Here is a 22,218-nt window from a genome sequence, read left to right as displayed (position 1 = left end):
CTAAGTCTCATGTGCCCCTCATATTCAAAGCTCTCATGTCTCAAGGGTCAGCCACACCTCAATCCTTGACAGTCTTTCTAATTCAGGAGAACCTCTTTCAGCTCTTGCCTTTTTAAAATTTCACTGTGGTCTTCCAGAAGTCTCTGTCTCTCTGTCTCTCTGTCTCTCTCTGTCTCTCTGTCTCTCTGTCTCTCTGTGCGCGTGCACGTGTGTGTGCACGTGTGTGTGTGTGTGTGTGTGTGTGTGTGTGTGTGTGTGTACTCAAAAACTGTCCACCTTGTTTTTGGAGACAGGTCTGTTCTCCAAAGCCAGGCTGGCTGGTCAGGAAACCCCAGAGAAACACCTGTCACTTACTCCTCAGCATCAGAATTATATCACAAGTCTCCATGCCTTGCATTACATTTTTAAAAAATTTATGTAGGTTTTGGGACTGGAACTCAGGTCTTCACCCTTGTATGACCATGTCTTTGGGAATACCCTCCCCCACTCACCCAAGAGATGGTCTGGATGGCTCATCAAACCAAACCCATAGCCAATCTAAATTGTAAGGCCACAAAAACTCAAACTGAAATATTTTCAGGACATGATTAAAGTAGTTAAATTCCATCTCTTTAAGTACAGTGGAGTAAAGAACTAACAGAACAATTGAATTGCTATATTAGAACTCTATGCAAGTTGATATATCTAGATGCAGTGGAGCTATGAGTAAACTAAAGTAATATGTTAACACTCAACAATGCTCTGTTTGGCATCATGTAAGATCTTGACCTGTAGCTCCTTAATAGAGACATACTCAATAAGGAAATGCTGGTTTGGGTTTCCAGTTCCAGGAGAAGTAACAAACCCAGCCATTAAGTAAGCTGCTCTCTGCAAACTGTCCAAATTACTGAGTAACTAAGGTAAGAAATGAGAGATTTCTGTTCTTTAGTTATCTGCACTGGTGGAAACAAGCAATGAGGCTTTTGCTGTTGTTTTTCTCCAATTGAGTTCTTCATTGAATGAGAGGGAAATAAAGCTTGCAAGAAAACCATCTCTAGGGAGGAAGTTCCCTTTGCACAGAGCATTTCACACTTGTGCTGCAAGAATCCTGGATACAGGATGAACCTGGCTGCACTGAATGATGGGACAGGGAGGAAAAAGAAAAGACTCTACACCCAAGCCCTGTGCAGAGATAAGGCACACCTTCTTACTTCCTCCTCTACAGCATGAGAAGCCTTGCCGGGGTTTCTGGGAATGTGACCCGTGATTGCCTGACATAACCGTCTATGCAGTAAATGCAGCAGCAATGAAGGAACAGCTTAAGGGTTTAGTAAGTTCTTGCCATGGGTCTTTCTTTGTCTTTTATCATGGAAAGAGAAAGGGCAAGGGCAAAGCTGCTCAAACAAGTAGCAAAATTGGCGACCTAGTGTAAAGAGAAGCCTTCCCGCCAGCCTGGTTCCAGAGCCGCATCAGTCCCAAATAAACACACAGGAGGCTATATTAATTATGAAGCTGTTGGCCTTGCTTGCTTCTTACTGGCTAGCTCTGACTTAAGTATTTACCCCATAATTGTTAATCTAAGTATTCTCTTACCAGAGAAATTTCTGGGCTTCCTACCCCATGGCGGTTACATCTTGACTTCCTGTGTTTCTCCTTCCCAGAGTCCTCCTCCACTCCTAGTCCCACCTATCTTGTTTCTCTATTGACCAACAGTGCTTTATTGACATATACACAGGACTTCCCCAACAACCTAGTCTCCAAGTTTCAGTGTTTTTGTTTATTTGTTTGTTTTGTTTTTTTCCTATGCTGGGGTAATTTTTCATCAGGTCAAAAGAAAAACAAAGAAACAAAAACACCAAGTGTGTGATAAAATACAAGTAAGGTGACTACCCAGAGTCAAGGACTGGAGACAAACTTTGCACAAGACCTTATAATGATCCCCCAAGCAGCCATCAGATTTATCAGATGCTGTGTCACTTGAGATATGGCTGAGCTCTGTTGATATCATGAGACATTTCAGGGTGGCTTTATAGAGCAGAGACCAGGAGGCTAGTCAGTTACTGATTCATCATTTACAACGGGGCAAGACAGTCAGTAGCAGGCACCACAAGCTCAGAGAGAGAGAGAGAGAGAGAGAGAGAGAGAGAGAGATACAGAGATACAGAGACAAACAGACAGACACAGAGACAGACAGACAAGAGAGACAGACAGACAAGAGAGACAGATATCATGTCTCCTTGGGGAGCCCCGGGCTATTCTCTGCCAGCATGATGTGTCCGTGGAAACTGAGACACTTACATCCTCTATTTTTTCAGAAGACGGTGATATATAGAGAAACCAAATGTCCTTAACAAGATCACACAGACAGTAGACTGAGAATCAGGATCCAGTGCAAACACCAATTCACTCTATCGCTCCTTTCTCATCTACGGTTACCACCAATACTTAACCCCTAAAGAGTGAGCCACACTGATATCCTGATACCTGATGGAAACCGTCATGTCCCCACATCTCTGAAGACTAAGTAAACAGTCACAAATTCCACTAAAATCACAAACATATCTAAAACTTTCTACATACCTTGAGCTGGTGCTGCCCCAAAGCAGTGTGATTTTGATGCAATTTTTACCTTCACTTTAAAAATTCAGAGGTAGGCAGATCTCTGTGAGTTCAAGGTCAGCCTGGTCTACAGAGTGAGTTTCAGGACAGCGAGGACTGTTTCACAGAGAAACCCTGTCTTGAAAAAAAATCTATTTTCTTCAAATGTTTTCTTCCTTCCCCTGCCATTCCTGGGAAGACCAGCACATCAGAGAGAAGAGATACAGTCATAAGAATCACTCCATCCAGCTTGTTATGTTGTCAATATTTCCCAGTGACTTCACTCTGAAAACAGCTTCCGAATTCCACCAGCATTCCATTTTCCCACAAGAATAAGCATCAGACCTTATCAGCAAGAGACAGTGAGTGCAGCACATGTCACAGGGTTGGGACACAGTTCCAACATAGTAATTGCCCACCAGCAATAACCAGATTGACTGGTGCCTGATGGGTTAGTTGCATGGAAAACAAATGTCTTTCTCACCTTCCATAAATTCACCCAGGAAATCCATTCTTGTGAACTGTTTTTCTCCCTAGACTAGTTCAGTACTCTGTCTGCTTCCTCAATAACCATTTGTTACTTCCAGCAACATACACACACATGTGAACGCACACGCACGCACACACACACAACACACACACACACACACACACAAATGCCGTCAGCAACAGAAGGCAGCCCTCTCTTCCACACAGGAGATATTGAAGTAGATAATGCTCTGCAGAGCAAAGAGCAGCTGAAGATTTGATGTGGTTAGTGTCACAGCCGTATCATCCTGACCCCATAGATGCTGTAACCAGTGATCTATCTGCAGTCGTATCCATGTTGCTATTGCAACATTTCCAGTCAAAAACTCCCTTGCTCTGTGCCTCTCATATTTCTTCTGGACCTGCTTTTCCTTTGCAGACCAAGGGGCCTTTTCCCACCACTTGGGATAACCCCAAAATGGTCCTACCAAATGAATGCCCTTGACCACTTGGAAATGTGACATCAGTAGATTTCCCAGATTCCTCGGCAGTTCACCATGGCTCATGAGTGAATTCTGACCAGTGGAACGTGGACAAACTGATAATGTTCATATGACTCCACGCCCTGACCTACAGAAAACTTTGTGTGCCTCACTCAGCTTCCTTCCTCCGTTTGCCAGCAGGATTCAGGAATTGGGTGTCCAGAGGATGGAGCAGCACCAAATGAAAGAGGCTTGAATCCCTGAATTACCATATAGAGAGGGATCCCTTAGAGCATAGCCTACACTGCAATCTAGCATGATAAATAATTGACTTACATTAAGAAACTAAAATGTGGGGATTTTTAGTAGATGCTTCATGTATGTTTGTATTAAGAGTTATGCAAAATAATCTAAATGTGTTGTCCTTTGGGTCAGATTTAAATAAATGTCAATATCAGTGCTGGAGAGATGGCTCAGCAGTTAAGAGCACTGGCTGCTCTTCCAGAGGACCTAGATCCAGTTCCCAGCACCCATCATGTGGTGACTCAAAACCATCTGTAACTCGAGCTCCAGAGGATCCAATGCCCCCTCTGACCTCTGTAGACACTGCATGCTCATGGTGAACATACATGGCGGCAAACACTCATTCACATAAAAATTGTAAATCTTTTTAAAAAAGCTAACATCACTTGAAAATCATTTCTGTTATGCTGCCTTGAAGAAAGCTAAACTTAAGTACTACTAAATGAAATGAAACCAGTTTTATTTATACCAGATTAGTAATTTATCTAATATGATTTATTGTAACACGTTTATCAAGAGAGGGCATGTGTTGAAATGTCTGGGTAAGTCTCTCAAGGTTTTCTGCCCTATGTATGAGTCTTCAAGAGTTTTGTCTCAAGCTTGTTTTGTGATTCTGAACTCCTTCAGAAAGCAGATTTATATTTAATCCAGAATGTTTCCTTGTTGCCAGGCATCCACCAATTAATAACACAAGCACTAGCTTTTAAAGCCAAAGCCAGGATAGGGTTGAAGAAAGGGACCCTAGAATTCCTGCCCTTAAGACTGAAAAAACAAGGAGGTTTCATGTTTGAAATTCTGTAATAGGTTTTCTTGTCTTTTTCCCCTCTGGCTTCTGCTCTGGGAAAGAGGAAGGAAGGAATTACAGTTCAGTACTTAAAAGTTGGTGACTGATGTATTTTTGTCTGGTGCTCATGGTGGAAATGATGCTCATCTACAGCAGAGAATGTTCTGGCAAGTGAGAGGACGGATGGACAGCAGTGCACTGAGGGGGCCACAATACGAAAGGAAGAGAAGCAAACCGATGAAGTCATATCAGGCCCTGGAATTGAAATTGAAAATGGGACCAAGATCAGTTCTTGAAAGGAGACCCACGTAGGAATAAGGCATGCCTTCATGTGTAGCAAAGCCATGTATGATGAGCATGGTGCCGGTAAGTGGGAATCTGAGACTGAATGTGTTGTACCCAAGCAAATCCCAAGCCCAAAGCTTCCCGAGTTGGTTACTTTACTTGTTGCTATGACAAAACACTTGACAAAAAGCAACTTTTAGAAGGAGGGTTTGTTTTGGATCACAGTTTGAGAATACATGGCCACAGGGAAGGCTTGACAGCTGCAACAGGAACCAGGGCTTATGGAAGGCTTGACATCGGGAGCAGGAGGCAGAGCCACAGTCAGGAAGCAGAGGAAGAGCATTGCTGGTCTCTGCAGCTTGCTTTCTCCTCCTGTTTCAATCCGGAACCCCAGCCCGTGGGATGGTGCAGCGCACACAGGGGTGGATCCCTACTTCAGTTAGCTCTCCCTGGGAACACCCTTCCTCACAGGTGTGCCCGGGGTGTGATGTCTGAGTGGCTCTAAATCCAGTCAAGGTGATGATAGAGGCTGGCCCTCACAGAGTCCCTTACTGTTCAGCTCTACCCTGATAGCACTCTCACTGTGAAGACAGATAAGCATTAGGATTGTTAGGCACCCCACACGGTGGAGCATGGGGCAGGGGAAATTGCTCACACCAGGAAAGTAACCTTGGATGGAACAATGTGCTCATTTTCAAATGAAGACCAAGCATATTAGTAAGTGAACAGTATGTTGACTGACTTTCATATTGTACAGCAGGAAGGAAGACTAATTAGGCCCAGGAGAGTAGATTAGGATAGATAGGATTTGTGTACGCAAAACACATCAAGTCTGAGATTCTTGCTAACGGGCAGCATGCTCGCACATAGCTTTGCTCTACCTGAATGTGTTCCTCTATTTTGCTCACTGTTTTGTTTAGGCAAAACTCTTCCATGATGGGCCATTCAGGAATTCCAAGTCCTTATCTTCAACCCTGTCCTGGCTTTGGCTTTTTAAAATAGTGCTTATACTGATATTGATGGATATTTAGTGTGGCAATTTAAATGAGAAATGTCCCCATAGGTTCAGACATTTGACCACATGGCTCCCAGTTGGCGGCACTGTTTTGAGAGGTTGAAAGGTATGCATAGCCTTGCTGGAGCAAGCCTGTCGACAGGGGAGACTTTGAGAGGTCAGAGCCTACCCTTCTTATAGATTGCTCTCTCTGCTTCATGCTCGTGTTTGAAGATGTGAGCTCTTAACTTTCTGCTCCTCTGCCCCTGGCTGCTGTAACTCCCTGCCATTGCTAAGGAGCCAAAAGCCAAAATAAACTCTTTCTTCTATAAATTGCCTTGGTGTTTTATCAGCAACAGAAGAGTAACTAATGTATTTGGCAGCAATCAATCATCCCGGTTTAAATATAGTGCTGCCTTCTGAAGGAGTTCAGAATCACAAAACAAGCTTGAGACAAAACTCTGAGGCTTGTATATAGACCACGTGGCTGCCTCTTTTCTTTCTCCTCCTAATTTCTCTTGGTCATTTTCCCCTCAGTTTTTTTTCACCTCTCCTTTCTTTCCTTTTATTGAAAACAGATTATTTTTCCTTCACACATTATGTCCTGATTATGGTTTCCTCTCCCTCAACTCCTCCACTCCCTCCCTTCTTCCCCTCCCATCCACATCCAGCCCCTTCTCTCATTGGAGAATAAACAGGCTTCTAAGGGATAATAATAAAATCAAATATAGTAATATAAACCCAAAACTAGCATGTCAGGATAGGACAAAACAAACAGAAGGCAAAGAACCTAGGAGAAGCCACAAGAACTAGATCCATTGTTTGCACACAGGAATCCTATAAAAAACACCAAACTGGAAGCCATAACATATACACAAAAGGCCTGTAGGTTAGAAAGAAAAAATATAAATAAGATAAAATTTGGAGAAAAAAGAAGAATCGATAGTACTACATTATGAGACAAGGAACCTCCAAAGATGCTATTGAGTTCTTTGTGTGTTGGCCATCTACTGTTGGACATGGGACATGACCTTAAGAGTAGTTTGTTGAGGTAACCAAGTCACAAAAAGAGAAACATGGTATGTACTCACTCATATATGGATTTTAGACATGAAGCAGGGGAGTGCCAGCATACAATCCCACTGCCAGAGAGTCTGGGAAACATAGCCTTCATCTAGCAACTGATGGAAGCAGAGGCAGACACCCACAGCTAAACACTGAACTGAACTCCTGGAATCCAGTGACAGAAAGGGAGAACTGATGGACAAAGGAGTTAAGACTGGGCTGGTTTAACCCACAGAAACAGTTGACCTGAACAAGGGAGAGCTCTTGGACCCCAGATTGATGGCTGGGTGAAAAGCATGGGACTGACCCAGACCCCCTGAATCTGGTTGTCAGTGAGGAGGCCTAAATAATCTATGGGGCCTTGGGTAGTATTTATCCCGGGCATACAAATGGACTTTGGCTGCCCATCCCACAATGAGGGATGCTCTCTCAGCCTGAACTCTTGGGGGAAGGCCCTAGGCCAAGGCCTGGATGAAATGACAGCTCTGGAGATCCTCCATGGAGGGCCTCACCCTCCCTGGGGATCGGAGTGGCGATTGGGGAGTTTGTTTCCCCAGTGAGACTCCCTCAGAGGAAACTACATTTTCATTTGCAACTGGCTATCAATTGGAGATATCCTTTAGGTTAGGGATGGGGTCATGTGTCCACCTCTCCTTTCAGTTCTAGATCCCTATCTAGGGAAGACCCTTGTAGGTCTTCCATATGCCGCCTCAGTCTGTGAGTTCATATGTGCATCGATCCTGTTGACGTAGAAGGCCTTATTTATCTGGTGTCCTCCACCCCTCTGAATCTCACACTCTGTTTGCCTTCTATTCCAAGGGGGTTCTCTGATCCTGAGGGGAGGGATTAGACGAAGAGATCCCTTTCAGGACTGAGTATTCCAAGGTCTCTCATTCTCTGCATAATCTCTTGCTGTGCATCTCTGTGTCTGTTCCCATTTACTGCAGGAGGAAGCTTCTCTGATGATGGCTAAGCAAGGCAATGATCTATGAATCAATCAGAATGGCATTAGAAGTCATTTCATTGCTTTTGTCCATTACAACAGTAGTTTTCTGTTTTTCTATCTAGTCTCAGGTTCTTGGTCACCGAAGCAGTGTTTTGGTATGGGTCCCAACTCCTGGAGTGAGCCTTAGGTCAAATCAGATATTGACTGGTTAGTCCCATAAGCTTTGTGCCACAATTGCACTAGCCTATCTTGTAAGTAGGACACGATCGTAAATCAAGCATTTTGTAGCTGGGTTGGTGTTTACATTTCTCCTTTGATAGCATGCAGAACACCTTCCTGTACCAAAGACCCTAGCATGTAGGTGTGAAGACTTTATGTAAGTGACAGCTTGACTTCTCTGTGCTCAACGTGTTGCGTACATGACTTCAGCAATGGGTCCTTGCCATCAGTTTGTGGAGAGCAACTTAAAAGTCTTGGCAACAGCTTGGGTTGTTTGAGGGTTACCATGGGGCCCCTTTGGCTAGCATCTCAATTAGGTGTAACACGAGCCTGGTTTTGGAAGCTTCATTTGGTGAGAAGAGAAGACCAACTGGGGCTCTGCTTCCCCCATTATTTGGTGATTTCACTTAGAACATCTTCACATACGTATATATTCTTGGTAGCTTATACTGCATTGTTTCCATAGCACCCCTCAAATGGCCCTTAATGTTTGCTGTCTGCCCCATATTCCATCTCTCATCCCCCTCATCCCCCTCTTCACTTGATTCTCCCTTTTCCTCTCCTCTTCGGTCCCTCTCCCTTTCCTTCCTCCTTACCCATCTTCCAGCTCACTTTTAGCCACATGTTTCTACTTCTCTTGCTCCATATCTCACCTCTCTTCATTTTCTTTCTCTTTTCTCATCATTTTTTTACTGTCAATTCAATTCTTTGAATATTTATTTGACTGGATAAAAATGAAAAGAAATCTACTCTTGTTGTAGTTTATCCAAGAGTGGGCCTGATTTTTCTAGAAGAGTTCAGATCTCAGTTCTGATCTCTTGAACAAAGTGTAACTGCCTCTTTTTATAGTAAATAGCAAGTATGGTATCAAGCAGGAACAAGGAACTTTTACAGGCATCTCCCAGGGAGGAGATAGGGTTTTGGCCTCATTGTGTGACTAGCACACAAAGCCACAATCATACGCTGTTCGTCTGTACCCATGTACTGCTTTCAATATTTTTCTTGAGAGGATGTAATATTTTCCACAGCTCCCTGTTTTTAGCAAAAGATCTTAGGCTCAATCAACCACCACTTTTTTTGCTGTTATTATCAACAACTTTTTTTATTTGCATTCTGCCATTTTTCTTAAATTCTTTTCTTTTTTAGAAAAACATAATTTCTTTATTTATTTTTTGAGGAACTTCACACCATGCACCCCAATCCAGCTTATCTCCCAGTTCCCCCATACCTGCCCTCAAACACTCCTCTTGGATATCCCATGGCTGCCCTGAGTCATGGAGATTCTGCAGGTATCATTCCATGGACACCAGTTCCTTCACAGGCTCCTGCAGGACATGGGACAGATGTTAGGGTAGGCAGACCCAGTGTTCTGGATGTGTGCCTAGGTAGCTGAACTGGTCAGTTGGGGACACTGGGGCCATCCCCTTCAGGTGAGGGGAGGAGCTAGCTCTTCTATGCCCATGCCATTGGAACCACTTCTCCTATGCCCACTGTGAAGGGTAGAGCTAGCTCTCCTGAGTACGGGATGGGGTGCTACTCTCCTGAGAAGGTCAGATCCAGTTTTCTTGCTGCAATATCTTTCCAGAGAGGGCAGGGCCAGCTATCCCAGGGCCAACAAAAGGCAGGGCCAGCTCAGCATGACCTTCTGATTCATCACACAAGGTTCCTGTGTCCCCCCAGGTGACAGGGGCCACAGACATCAACAAAGACCACAGTTGCAGCAGGACCAAGGACCTAGACATAGCCTTTGGCCACAGCCCAGTCCTGAACAATACCATAGCACTGGGTATCAGTGCAGGTCACTCAGATCGGCATGGCCCCAGGTGGCAGCCCAGACCCCAGGCATCCACATGACCTTCAATGGTAACAGGAGTCATGGACATCAACACAGACCCTGGCTGCACTAGGGCCACAGACCCAGACATTGTCCACAGCTGCAGCTTTGGCCCAGATGTCACCATGGCACTGGGTAGCAGTACAGGTCATTCGGATCAGTATGGTCCCTAGCCAACACTTCTTATGCACACATGCATTGTTCTGAGTCAGGGGCATGAATGGCTTATTAAGGAAAAAAATGTATCTTTGTATATATCTCTGTCTGTCTGTCTATCAATCTTTGGATATGTGATATATATAATATATATGTATAGTATCTATTCAATATATGTACACACACATACATACACATACATACATACATACATATATAAAATATATATATATATAATTGATCACACTGTTTTCCTTGAAGGTTGGTTAGTTCTAAATAGACTGAGTGCACAGTGTATAAGCAGAATGTAATGTGTACATGGTTCTAAGTGATCTCACAGCATATTGTTAACTTGGTTTCAGGTTGAGTGAAAGTTTGATTTGTACAGGCAAGTTTCAAATAGCGTTTCTCAGAGGAAAATAAACATTCCCACATTCAGTCAATTCTCAAAGGCTTTTAAAAATGTATCTTGTTAATACTAAAAATACATAACACTTGCATCAACTAGGATTACATTTGGCTGAATATAATGGGAAAAAACCCCAAAGCGAGAATTCACTGTTGCACATTAAAGAAACTGGAGTTTATAACATCCTAAACCTGTCACAGAGAGGGGGGTGGGTCAAGAAACCTGATAAGGTCTCATGTCAGGTGAGTGGACAGAAGTTGGACTTGTGGAAAAATGAGATAAATTTTGTAGCCTCACCTATGGAGCTCTGAGAGGCATCTAACCTTACCTCAGTTGGAACTTGTCTTTGTTGCTCTTATCTTCTCCTCTCCCTGGCTTCTTTGCCTCTGTTGCTGGCTTTATCTCCTCCTTGCAGCATCCATGCAGAGAAATACTCCACTTTGTCTTATTCCCTGGGAAGACAGCAAATGTCAATTCTCAGAAATCTCTGCCTTTGAGGTGGAGCACTTGCCTGCTTACAGCCTTCGCATAACGTCTTAAGACATTGTCCAGAGCTTGCGACGGGACTGCAAATGCAGGGAACCAGAGGCTGTTGCACAACGAGACATAAGAGTTCCATTTACTTTAGTAACTTCTTGGTGCTTCAAGCTTCTTCCTCTATTAATGACTGCTCAGTTCTACTAATGTCACAGGTAGACAGTAGGCCTCGTAGGAAAGGGTGTGGGCTTTTATTTCAGGTCTATTAGACATGTTTCCAACTAACTTTTGGATTGGTGACTTTTCTGTTGCTGTGCTAAGACAGCATGTCCAAGGGAACTTGTGGGAGAAGGGTTTGTTTGGGCTCATGGTTCCAGAGGGATAAGAGTCCATCATGTTGGAAGAGCGTGACAGCAAGCAACAGGCATGGGAGCAGGAAGCAGAGAGAACTATCTAGAACTCCAGAGCTTGCCCCTGGTGACATATGTCCACCAGCAAGGCCACACTTCCCCCAGTAACCTCTCCAAACATGCCGCCAATGGGACCAAGTGTTAAAGTGCTAGAGTCTATGTACCGCATTTCTCATTTGAATAACCACTCCTCTCTGTGAGTTACATGTCTCGGGCAAGCCATTTTCTTAACCTCAAGTTCACTTGTACTACCTGAAGGTATGTATAGTTTCTACTCGGCTGACTCATTGCCAGGATTAAGTAGGTTACTACTATGAGAATATTATGTAGAATATCCTCACCCTTCGGTCTTAAAGAGAAGAATACAAAGTGCAACAAATCATGTGAAACTTCATGTTGGCGACATCTAGGTGATAATTATTGATAGTGTAAATTCTTAAGTAATAGCTATGATGCCAAGCTAAGGCATAGGTTTATCTGTCAGCAGACTGCTTGCCACACAAGCACAGAGACCTGTGTTTGATTGTCAGAGCCCATGTGAAAGAGTTGAGGGTGTTAAGGAGTATGCTCATAATCTGAGCACTGCAGGGTTGAAGGCAGAAGAGTGCATGGATAGAGAGTCACTGATCAATCTAGCCTAATCTCCCTCTGTCTCTGTCTCTGTCTCTGTCTCTGTCTCCATCTCCGTCTCTCTCTCTCTCTCTCTCTCTCTCTCTCTCTCTCTCTCTCTCACACACATACAAAACACACACCTAGAGCACTTTAAATTAGTCTGTCTTCAAAAGGCATGCAAAGTCTTATAATGAGTCTTTTTTTTATCCTGCCAGCTCCCAAATGAAGACTTCTTATTAATTATGAAGGTTCGGCATATAGCTTAGGCTTGTTTCTAACTAGCTCTTATAACTCAAATTGACCCATTCATGTTAATCTACATTCTGCCACATGGCTTGTGGCTGCTACTTCTCCTCCCTCAAATCCTGCTTGCTCGGTGTCTCCTGTCATCTCTGCCTTTATTCTTCCCAGAATCGTCTCTGTTCCCAGAAGTCCCACCTATATCTCCTGCCTAGCTATTGGCTGATGAGCTCTTTATTACAACAATCACAATAGAACTTCTCACAGTGTACAAATACCTCACAACAAAGTGTTTTTTAATTTTCAAGAAGATACTAGATGCCTATTCACTGTTGTATCTAGAACAAGAACGGCCTTGTACATGTGATCAGCAGTAAGTGAATAGTTATTGGATGAATGAACAAAATATCTTTCTATTGCATGTGCACTTCACCATGTAGCAGCTTCTAGGAAGAGAACTAAGGTCCAACTTTCATGAACCTCAGATTCAAAGGGTAGACCTGTGAGAAATAGTAAATGGGATTTTTGATACGAATAAACTCCAAGAAAGCAAAGGAACAAAACAGACACACAAAAAGCATTAAGTTGCTTGACCAGAGCAATCCTGAGTGACATGGAAGAGATAGTCATAGAAAAATATAGATTTGTATTTGGACCACTGTCCCTGTATTAAAAGACATGTTAATATAAGTCTATTTCATTTGGGAATGTCTTCTTCAATTCTTAGTTGGTCATAACATTCATATTTATAAGTTCAGCACCTGTATCAATCCCCCCGAAACTTAGAAAAGCCTAGACTTTAAGGTTTACAAGGAATTAACTTTGAAATCACTATTTAATTGGGCACAATTTTCTAAAAAATATATGTTCTAGTAGACATGAGATGATCATGTTTTGTTTTGTTTTTTGTTTTTTTTTCGAGACAGGGTTCCTATGTATTGCTTTGGAGCCTGTCCTGGAACTCGCTCTGTAGACAAGGCTTGGTCTCAAAATCACAGAGATCCACCTGCCTCTGCCTCCCGAGTGCTGGGATTGAAGGCATGCTCCACCACCGCCCGGCTCAAAGCAATTCTTAAATAAATAAATAAATAAATAAATAAATAAATAAATAAATAAGCCTTGTGGTCAAATACACTTGAGAGACAACCATGAACAGTGTCATGATGGGAGAACTTCTAAAGCAGAATACTTCACATTCTGTTTATCCCAATGTTTCATTTAGTTATTTTATTATATTATATTTTATATTTATTTTTCCTATCTGTATGTACCTAATAATAGTAAAATGCAGTTTAGGAAATTCTGTTACAGTATAAAGACCCAAGAAGTTTGGAACAAGAGGAAAGGATAAAGACAATCCTTTGAACTTGTTTTTCCTAAGTGACATGTACATACTAACTTTTTCTTTTAGACTGTCTTGTTGTAGAACCCAGGCTGTCCTTAAACTTGAACTCTTCCCACTTCAGCCTCACAGTTAAATGTTTATACGTGAGAGTCGCCACATCAGACTGGGATACTTACATGGATGTATCAGAAACTTAAGACAAGTTGTACGTGTCATATGCTATGTCTTACTCATATTGACTAAATCACTGAGCAAAGAGACTTGCTACATTTATTTTTTGACTCCTAGAGGCTGTAGAAATTGTTCTGGTCTATTAGTGGGATACATTTGGGTTTCCTTATTGTGGAAATATCAGCACAAACAAGCTAGGGATGACATATGATATTTTATTGAGGGAGAAGTCACTTACATGAGAATCCAAGAAACAAAGGTTCATTCTCTGCTTTCCAAGACCAGACCAGAACACCAAGAGAGAGCCAGCATTCTCCTGCACAGTCCTTAATTTCCCATGTCCTTATGTACCTGTAGCCATGCTCAAAGTGGGCTTGATCAGTGACACAGGTATCTAACATCTCTCCCTACATTTTTCTATTACCATCGTGAGTATGAATGCATTCTAGCTGACCTTTTTAAATTATTAAATATTGCTTTGTTGTATTGATAAAGACCAGCAGTAGAATATAGTGGCAACTTCATGAGCCTTTGACAGGTGAATACCATATTTATCCCTGTCACTCCGTAACTTACTAGAGTTGATCTTTGGAGAATTACTATATATTTCAAAATGTCACTGTATTAGTTTGTGATTCTGTGATAAAAATGCATGACCAAAGGCAATTTGAGAAAGAGCTGATTTTGTGTTATGGTTCCAGAAGGCTAGATATCCATAGTAAAAGAGAAGTCATACCATGGCAGTAGGAGCAGGAATCTGAGAGAGATCACACAGGATCAGTTTCACATAGGAAGCAGAGTGATTGGGGGGCGCTTCAACTGAGGTAAGGCTATAAACTGTCAAAGCCCACTCCCATCACATACTGCCTCTCTCAAGGATCCGTGTTATAAACGTTCCATAACCTCCCCAAGGAGCACCAGCAAGTAGAGACTAGCTATTCAAGTGTACGAGCCTATGGGACATTTCTCATTCAAACCACAATATCTATTCCCTGCAGATACACAGTGGAATGTGGCAGCAACTTCATGAGCCTTGGACAGAGTCATGCCACAACTTACTAGAAATGATCTTAGTCAAGTTACTTGATCTTTCAAATATAACCTTTGTTCTTTGTTCCTACAGGGATGACTCATGAAGTACTGATTTATTGGTTCAACTACTAAAGAAATAAGATTAATATCCTATGTTATCAGTATGAAATGAGCTAGTCAGTCAATGCTGTGCAAGATATGCAGTGTTCTGAGCTAGGATTGGTCTACAATGTTCCATTTCTATCTCTCACCTTAAAGAAGCTAATGGGAGTTCCTAGTCAGTAGAAGAATCTCTCATTAGTTCCATAAAATGCCTCAGAGATATAGAAAAAAATCTCAACAAGTGTGTTGACTTCATTATATCATCTGTATAATAAATAGTATGAGCCTTCTCCAACTATTCACTCCATCACAGCATCCTAGAAGATAGTGTAGTCTTATACAACTATACTGTGTCCAGTGGTCCACACACTATAAAGTGCAGCCACAACCTAACTTCACTATTAACTGAATGAGAATATCATTTCAGACCATTGTTTAATGAAACACATTTCCTGGCCTTACAGAACAGCCATGAAGGCTCTTAAACTTACTTGCACATACACAGGAATCACTTCATTAAGTCATTACTAATATTAACCCAAAGTCGAACCAGTGGTATGCTTGCTATTTTGGTTGAAGGTTTAGTTTTCATCAACATTGATTTTAGGCCTGTGGAATACAAAATCACATTCATAATTCTGTCTTGGAGAGATGAAAGCAGTGTATCATGGTTATTGAAGAGATATGGGGCCATTCTATTCCAGATCCTTGCTTCTTCCAGATGCTTTATATCCTAGTAAAAAATGAGTGGGATGAATTAATAAGTTCTGTGTCATTAGCATATTGTAGGACAATAAATGACGACTAGAGAAGGAAATATCCTGGCTATAATAGGCAATATTGATTCTACACTTTAATTGATCAAAATGTACCATTTACCATCTTCTGTGACGTGAACAATATACCAGGCATAATTGGAAAGCTGGAAAACTAGAGATTCCCTTTTCTTTTAACTACCAAAGTCTCTCTACTTGAGACAAGGCAGGAAAGTTGGAGCAAAAAAAAAAGATGCTAATGCAGACGAGAAGACAACACACATGGTAAATGCTATGAAACTCCCATAAGGAAGTGGTTTCGATGGGCCAATCCAAGTAATGTCTTAGACAGTTTCACGGAGAAAATAAATGTTCAGTTTTCAAGCGTGGGAAGAATTAGATTGGAAGTTGTGGGTCTAATAAAATTGAGCGCTATGATGAGGAGAAAATACACATGGATGTTGGTTCCCAGTCATCTGCTCATCTTGGCATACAGAGGCTCCAAGGACAAAATGCATTCTATGGTTGGACATGCAAACATGGAGAACATTCCTGAAACAAAAAGGCAACTCACCTAGGAATATACAATACTGTTTGAAATAAAGACAATCCAGTCATTCAGCTTTACAGCATGGACTTGGGTCTTGTCTAGCTGGGATGGTACAGACTGTTAGTCCCAACACCCAGAGATAGGTGAATCTCTCTGAGTTCAAGGCAGTTTGCTTTACATAGTGAGTTCTAAGTTATCCAGTGCTGCAGAGTGAGACCTTTTCTCTAAAAACAAAACAAAAATCCAGCAGTTCCTTGGCAACTTCAATAGTTGAGTTTACCCCAGTGACTAAGGCCTTTTCTTTCTTTCTTTCTTTCTTTCTTTTCTTCTTCTTCTTCTTCTTCTTCTTCTTCTTCTTCTTCTTCTTCTTCTTCTTCTTCTTCTTCTTCTTCTTCTTCTTCTTCTTCTTCCTCCTCCTCCTCCTCCTCCTCCTCCTCCTCCTCCTCCTCCTTCTTCTATACCAGTAGTCCTCCTCCAGAGGCTGATGGGATACCTAGCTTGGCATCCACAACAGCAAAGCAAGAGACCATGGTAGAAGGCAAGAATCAACACCCAAGGCTGTCCTTCCTCTGACCTCCACACGCACACACAGCACACACAGACACACACACACCGCAGAAAGAGAGAGAGAGAGAGAGAGAGAGAGAGAGAGAGAGAGAGAGAGAGAGAGAGAGAGAGAGAGAGGAGGGAGGGAGGGAGGGAGAGAAGAGAATTTGAATTAGAGTTCCTAGAAGAATTGAATCAATATGATGAATGCACGTGAAATATAAATATCTGCCTCACACCTGAGGGGCTAAGAATACAGTAGTTGCTTAGTCCTTGAGGCTCAGTGTCTCAGCAGTCAGAGATCCACAGTGGCTGTCTCACAGTGGAAACGCTGACAGTTCATAGTTGCTCAGTCCATGTGACTAAATGCCTCAGTAGTCCCAATCTGTCTCCAAAAATCTGGAGGGGGGGGGTCTTGGAGAGCTGCTGGCCCTGAGTCAAGGATGGCAACCTGGAAGCACGGGTTTTGATACCAGTGAAGGGATGAGCAGCAGCAACAGGGTAACTTAACTGGGCAGTGAGAGGGAGTGGCCAGTGAGCACAAGAGTTTGTGCTTTACATCCTCTGGGACCTGAACAATGTTCCAGATGGCATAGGAACGGTAAGATAATCTTTGTCCAACAGTATCACAGCATTTATTTATCTATCTGTCTGTCTATTTATTTTGGTTTTTCGAGGTAGGGTTTCGCTGTATTGTTTTGGAGGCTGTCCTAGAACTCACTCTGTAGACCCGGCTGGCCTCGAACTCAGAGATCCACCTGCCTCTGCCTCCCGAGTGCTGGGATTAAAACCGTGCGCCACCACCGCCTGGCAGTCATAAGTATTTATATATGAGAACCACTGGGTTATATTTTTATCATACCCATGGTAAATTATCATAGCTGCCTTCTAAGAAAAAACTTATTTTCCCATCTCTGTGCTATAATGATAAAATCCCTTTGTGATTCCATGTTAAATGTAACAGTTTTTAGGATCCCATGTATATTCCGATTCTTACATTTTTAAATATTAACTTGACTAAAAAATTACACAAAGAATATTTACTTCCTGTGGAAACACTGAAAAATACAGATAAGCACCCAAAGGAAAATTAAAGCTATTTGCAATTCCGTATCTAGAGAAAACCATGGAGACATATTTTACACACTGTTGCTGTTCATTAAAGATGTCATTTAATCAATCAATAGGATTTTAATCTTTTCTGGTATGCTGGTTTTAGTTAACCCTTTAAAGCAAGTTTTGATATCATATACCTTGGCTCAGTTTTGAGTTAAGGAAAAACAGGGTTGGGAACATTCCTGGTGAGCTGCTAAAACCCATTCCACAAAATGCAAAACCTTTTCCAAACTGTATGTCCAAACCACTGACCTTGCTTGAAAAAAAATGCACTTGGCTGTAGACACAGAGAAATGTGAAGCCCTTCCCCTGTTCAAATCTGATGGTATTATCAACTCCTATTTTAAGCTTGTTTATGGAACTAGAATAATACTGAACTTAGATATATAAAGGTGATTACAGCAGGAGAAATTTGACCTTTGGACAAAAATCCTTCCCTGTATAAACAAAAGTCTGGAATGTTTGAAAAACCTATAAGCCAGTCGATTTCTTTTTGATTTATTTTAAACCCAAGTAAACAAGCCAGGTCTATTTTATTTCAGAAGTACAAAATAGAAATGCCTCAGTTCTCCAAAATATCTTTAGGAGGTGCCTTTGGGTAGTGTAGGCCGCATCATGGCCCTGCTGTTATCATGACCCTGTCTCCCATCCTCCCCGCAGCCCGACTGCTCCACTGCATTGAAAGACCTACTCCTTCCATTCTGACCAAGCTGATTCACTGCCAGGAGACCTGAGGATCTTATTCCCACATCCATATTTTCATGTTTGTTTTCCCAGGGACTGCCCATTGCCTCCCATTCTTGTTCCATCCCACTATCCTGCAACTTCAGTGCGTCCCTGTGTGGGGATCCATCCCACCTGCTGTCTTCATCAGGATGCCACTGTCTCTGAGTGAGCCTCTGTGGCCGATCCTCACTGTGTGCACCTTGGTTTACATCTCTGCTAGTCTCATGGAATATCCATGTAAACATGTTACATGTAAGAGCTCAGAGAATGCCTGTTGATTTATCAGTGATGGGGAAATGGGAATAATTTTCCCCCAGAGAGCCAATTAATAAAGTTAAGGTGTCCCACCTGTGGCGCTATTGGGACATGGAGAACATTCAAGACATGGAAACTTATGGGAGGTCTTTGGATCCCTGGAGATGTGCCCATAAAAGGGATAATGAGACCCTAGTATCCCACCATAGAAATTCTGTCCTTGAGGTAAGCAGATCTGTGTAGCTACTTACGTCCACTGCAATGGGCAGCCTTGTCACAGTCACACCGAATCTCTAACCCTTTAGCCAAGCTGTCATATTTAGGATCTTATTACTATGAAGAGACACCACGATCACTACAGCTCTTATAAAGGAAAACCTTTAGTTGGGATTGGCTTACAGTTTAAGAGGTTTAGTCCATTATTATCATGACAGAAAGCACGGCAGCATACAGGCAGACAGGGTGCTGGAATTCTACACCAGATACACAGACAGCAGGAAAAGACTGAAATACTAGGCCAGGCTTGGGCATCTGAGACCTCAAAGTCCATTCTCAGTGACACACTTCCTTCAACAAAGCCACACCCACTCCAACAAGGCCAACCTCCTAATAGTGCCACTCCCTATGGGCCTATGGGGTCATTTTTTTAATTCAAACCTCCATACAAGCTAACCCCTTTCTCTGTCTCTCTTTTTCTTTATCAAGAAACTAAAGACACATGTGTTACCCAAGTGCTTGTGTGTTCTGGGGTGCGGGGGACATGCAGAACCCTGGGTTGAGCTGGCCAGCAGGCCTAGCAGAGCTGATGGGCTTCAGGTGCAAGGAGAAGCTGAACTTCCACATACACTGCCAGGATGAGGTAGGGTGAACACCGGACATTCAACTTTGATGGAAACAGATGTTCAATTATATCCTTTCTTTGCTGATCCCTCCTACATTTTTCTTTATTCTTCCCCTTCTTATTTAAATCAAGACACAGGGGAATTATTTTTTGTGTTGCCATATTTTAAATTTAGAAGTAACAAAATTTGAGACTTTGTGTGTACATGTTGGTGTGGGTATGTACACTGTGTGCGCATCTATGTGCTTGTGTGTATTGAGGTCAGAGGTCCACATTAGTTGTCTTGTGTGTGTGTGTGTGTGTGTGTGTACATATGAATGAAAATGTTATATCAAAATCCGTAAACTTGGCCATGAAGTCCATTTCTTGAGATTTGACAAACAATATTTTAGGTGTGTGAACAGATGTAACCTCCAGATATAGTACATAATGCCATGCATCTAAGAGAGAGAAAACAAGAGAGTCCATCATAGTAAAACAAGATAATAAAATAACCAAACCAGAAATGAATAATTATCTAACAATTAACATGGACACAGGTGCTAAAGGAGGCCAAAAAAGGGTGTTGGATTCCCTGGGGCTAGAATTATAGAAGGTTGTGTGCTGCCCGAGAATTATAGAAGGTTGTGTGCTGCCCGACACTGGTGCTGGGAATAGAACCCAGGTCCTCTGCAAGAGCAGCAAGTGCTCATAACTGCTGAGCCATCTCTCCAGTGCCAGACATTAGCAATATTTGAGCACTGACACAGATCTAGTGAGACATTCCATTCCTTCCAGCAAGGAAGGTCTTGTATAAAATTGACATCAGGCGCCGGGCGTTGGTGGCGCACGCCTTTAATCCCAGCACTCGGGAGGCAGAGGCAGGCGGATCTCTGTGAGTTCGAGGCCAGGCTGGACCGACAGCCTCCAAAACAGAGAAACCCTGTCTCGTAAAACCAAAAAAAAAAAAAAAAATTGACATCAGGCTCTGTGTGTACAGTGAATGTAAAAGTGAATGAATTTCGTGTTTTGACTTTGTTCTCGTCCTTACCAAACCCCATAATGTATGCATAAATATTCCCAAATCTCTGGCCTCACACATTCTGGATGGGGGATATTATGAACTGTTTTGCATCCTGGAGTTGTGCAGGTGGTGTAAGCACCACACCCCTGAACTACATACAAAGTCCCGTGGGAACTACTTTGAAAGTCAAATGGCCATCAGTAGCCATAACTTTGTGCATAATTGAAGTTTGCTCTGTGGACCACTTGGGTAGGCTTCAAGGTCTGATGGGGGAAGTACTTCTGTGTATATGTGGTCTTATTGGTTTATTAAATAAAGCACTGTTGGCCAATAGGGAAGCAAGATAGATAGGACTAGGAGTCCAGGAGGATTCTGGGAAACAGAGGCACAGTCCCCCTATAGGACACCGGAGAAGTAAGAGGTCCAGACCCTTTTCTCCGGTAAGAGAAATACTCAGATTAGAGTTATGGGTTAATAATTAAGTCAGAGCTAGCTGATAAGAAACCAAGCAAACGTCCAACAGCTTCATAATTAATACAGTGTCTCGTGTGTTATTTGGGGGCTGGGACAGTGGCTGGACCTATGCGGGCTGCCTGGAAGACTATACATTACAAAGGTCCAGCCTTAGGTACTGATGGTTCCCTTAACACTCAGTCCCTGACTGCCAGTGTTACCGATTCCGGAACACCCCCCCACACACACACACACATACACACACACACACACACACACACACACACACACACACACACACACACACATTAGTAATGGCCTATGTTGCTCTGTGGGGTGGGGAATCAGATTGTGGCAGGAACATGTGGTGGTGTAATACTGCCCATCCCATCACCAGAAGGCAAAAGGTCCTGAGGATGAGGTGTTGGACCCTTCCCCCATTGTGACTAGGAGCTACTAACAAATACCTCTTGTTCCCTCCTTCCAGTAAATCCTGTATGTGAGTTCCTGTGTTCTGCCCATCCTTATTGTCTGAATTCAAGTTCCTGTTATCCGCCCATCCTTATTGCCGGAGGGCCCTGGGAATGTGAGCTTCTGACCTTGGTAGTTTTCCACAGTGCCTGCTGACAGGTTTGTAAAGCTCCGCTCTTGTTACAATAAATTCCATTCTCCTTGCAAGAATGAGAAGCTGTCTTTTGTCTTCATTTCTATCCTTAGGCCCTCGCCCAAATCCTTGAGAAGTGTTGTAGCCTGAGGTCGCTACAATGGGGGGGGGTCCTGTGAGCTACTTCAGGGAGAAAGCCAATGGCCAGAAGACCTCCCGTTGGGGCTCACCTGGTAGTTTCCATAACTGATGATCTGGGGACCAACTCTGGAACGACATGAGGCATTGTGGGGGAGGGGAACTTAATGCTGGAACTGTTGAAGACTTACGCAGTTTAAACAAGGGGCATTACCGGAGCCATCTGCAGGAGCAGAGCACTGAGCCAGAGGTATCTGTACTCAGTCCCGACAGGGATGTGAGTACCCCGCCGTTTGGCTGTATGAAACCACCCTTCTCTC

At 42.8% G+C, this 22,218-nt stretch overlaps 1 long non-coding RNA gene across 1 annotated transcript; it reads left to right on the top strand.

Annotated features, from left to right (window-relative positions):
- Positions 1-4,692: 4,692 nt before the first annotated feature.
- Positions 4,693-21,840, top strand: LOC121133306. Its single transcript, XR_005870128.1, has 2 exons — positions 4,693-4,980; positions 21,644-21,840. It is a non-coding gene; the product is annotated as an uncharacterized LOC121133306 (long non-coding RNA).
- Positions 21,841-22,218: the final 378 nt, after the last annotated feature.

The sequence above is a fragment of the Mesocricetus auratus genome, unplaced genomic scaffold (genome assembly GCF_017639785.1).
Source record: "Mesocricetus auratus isolate SY011 unplaced genomic scaffold, BCM_Maur_2.0 Super-Scaffold_100021, whole genome shotgun sequence".
In the NCBI taxonomy this organism is placed as follows: domain Eukaryota; kingdom Metazoa; phylum Chordata; class Mammalia; order Rodentia; family Cricetidae; genus Mesocricetus; species Mesocricetus auratus.
Note: the sequence above shows the minus strand (reverse complement) of the source record. Positions and strands in the feature narration are given on the sequence as shown.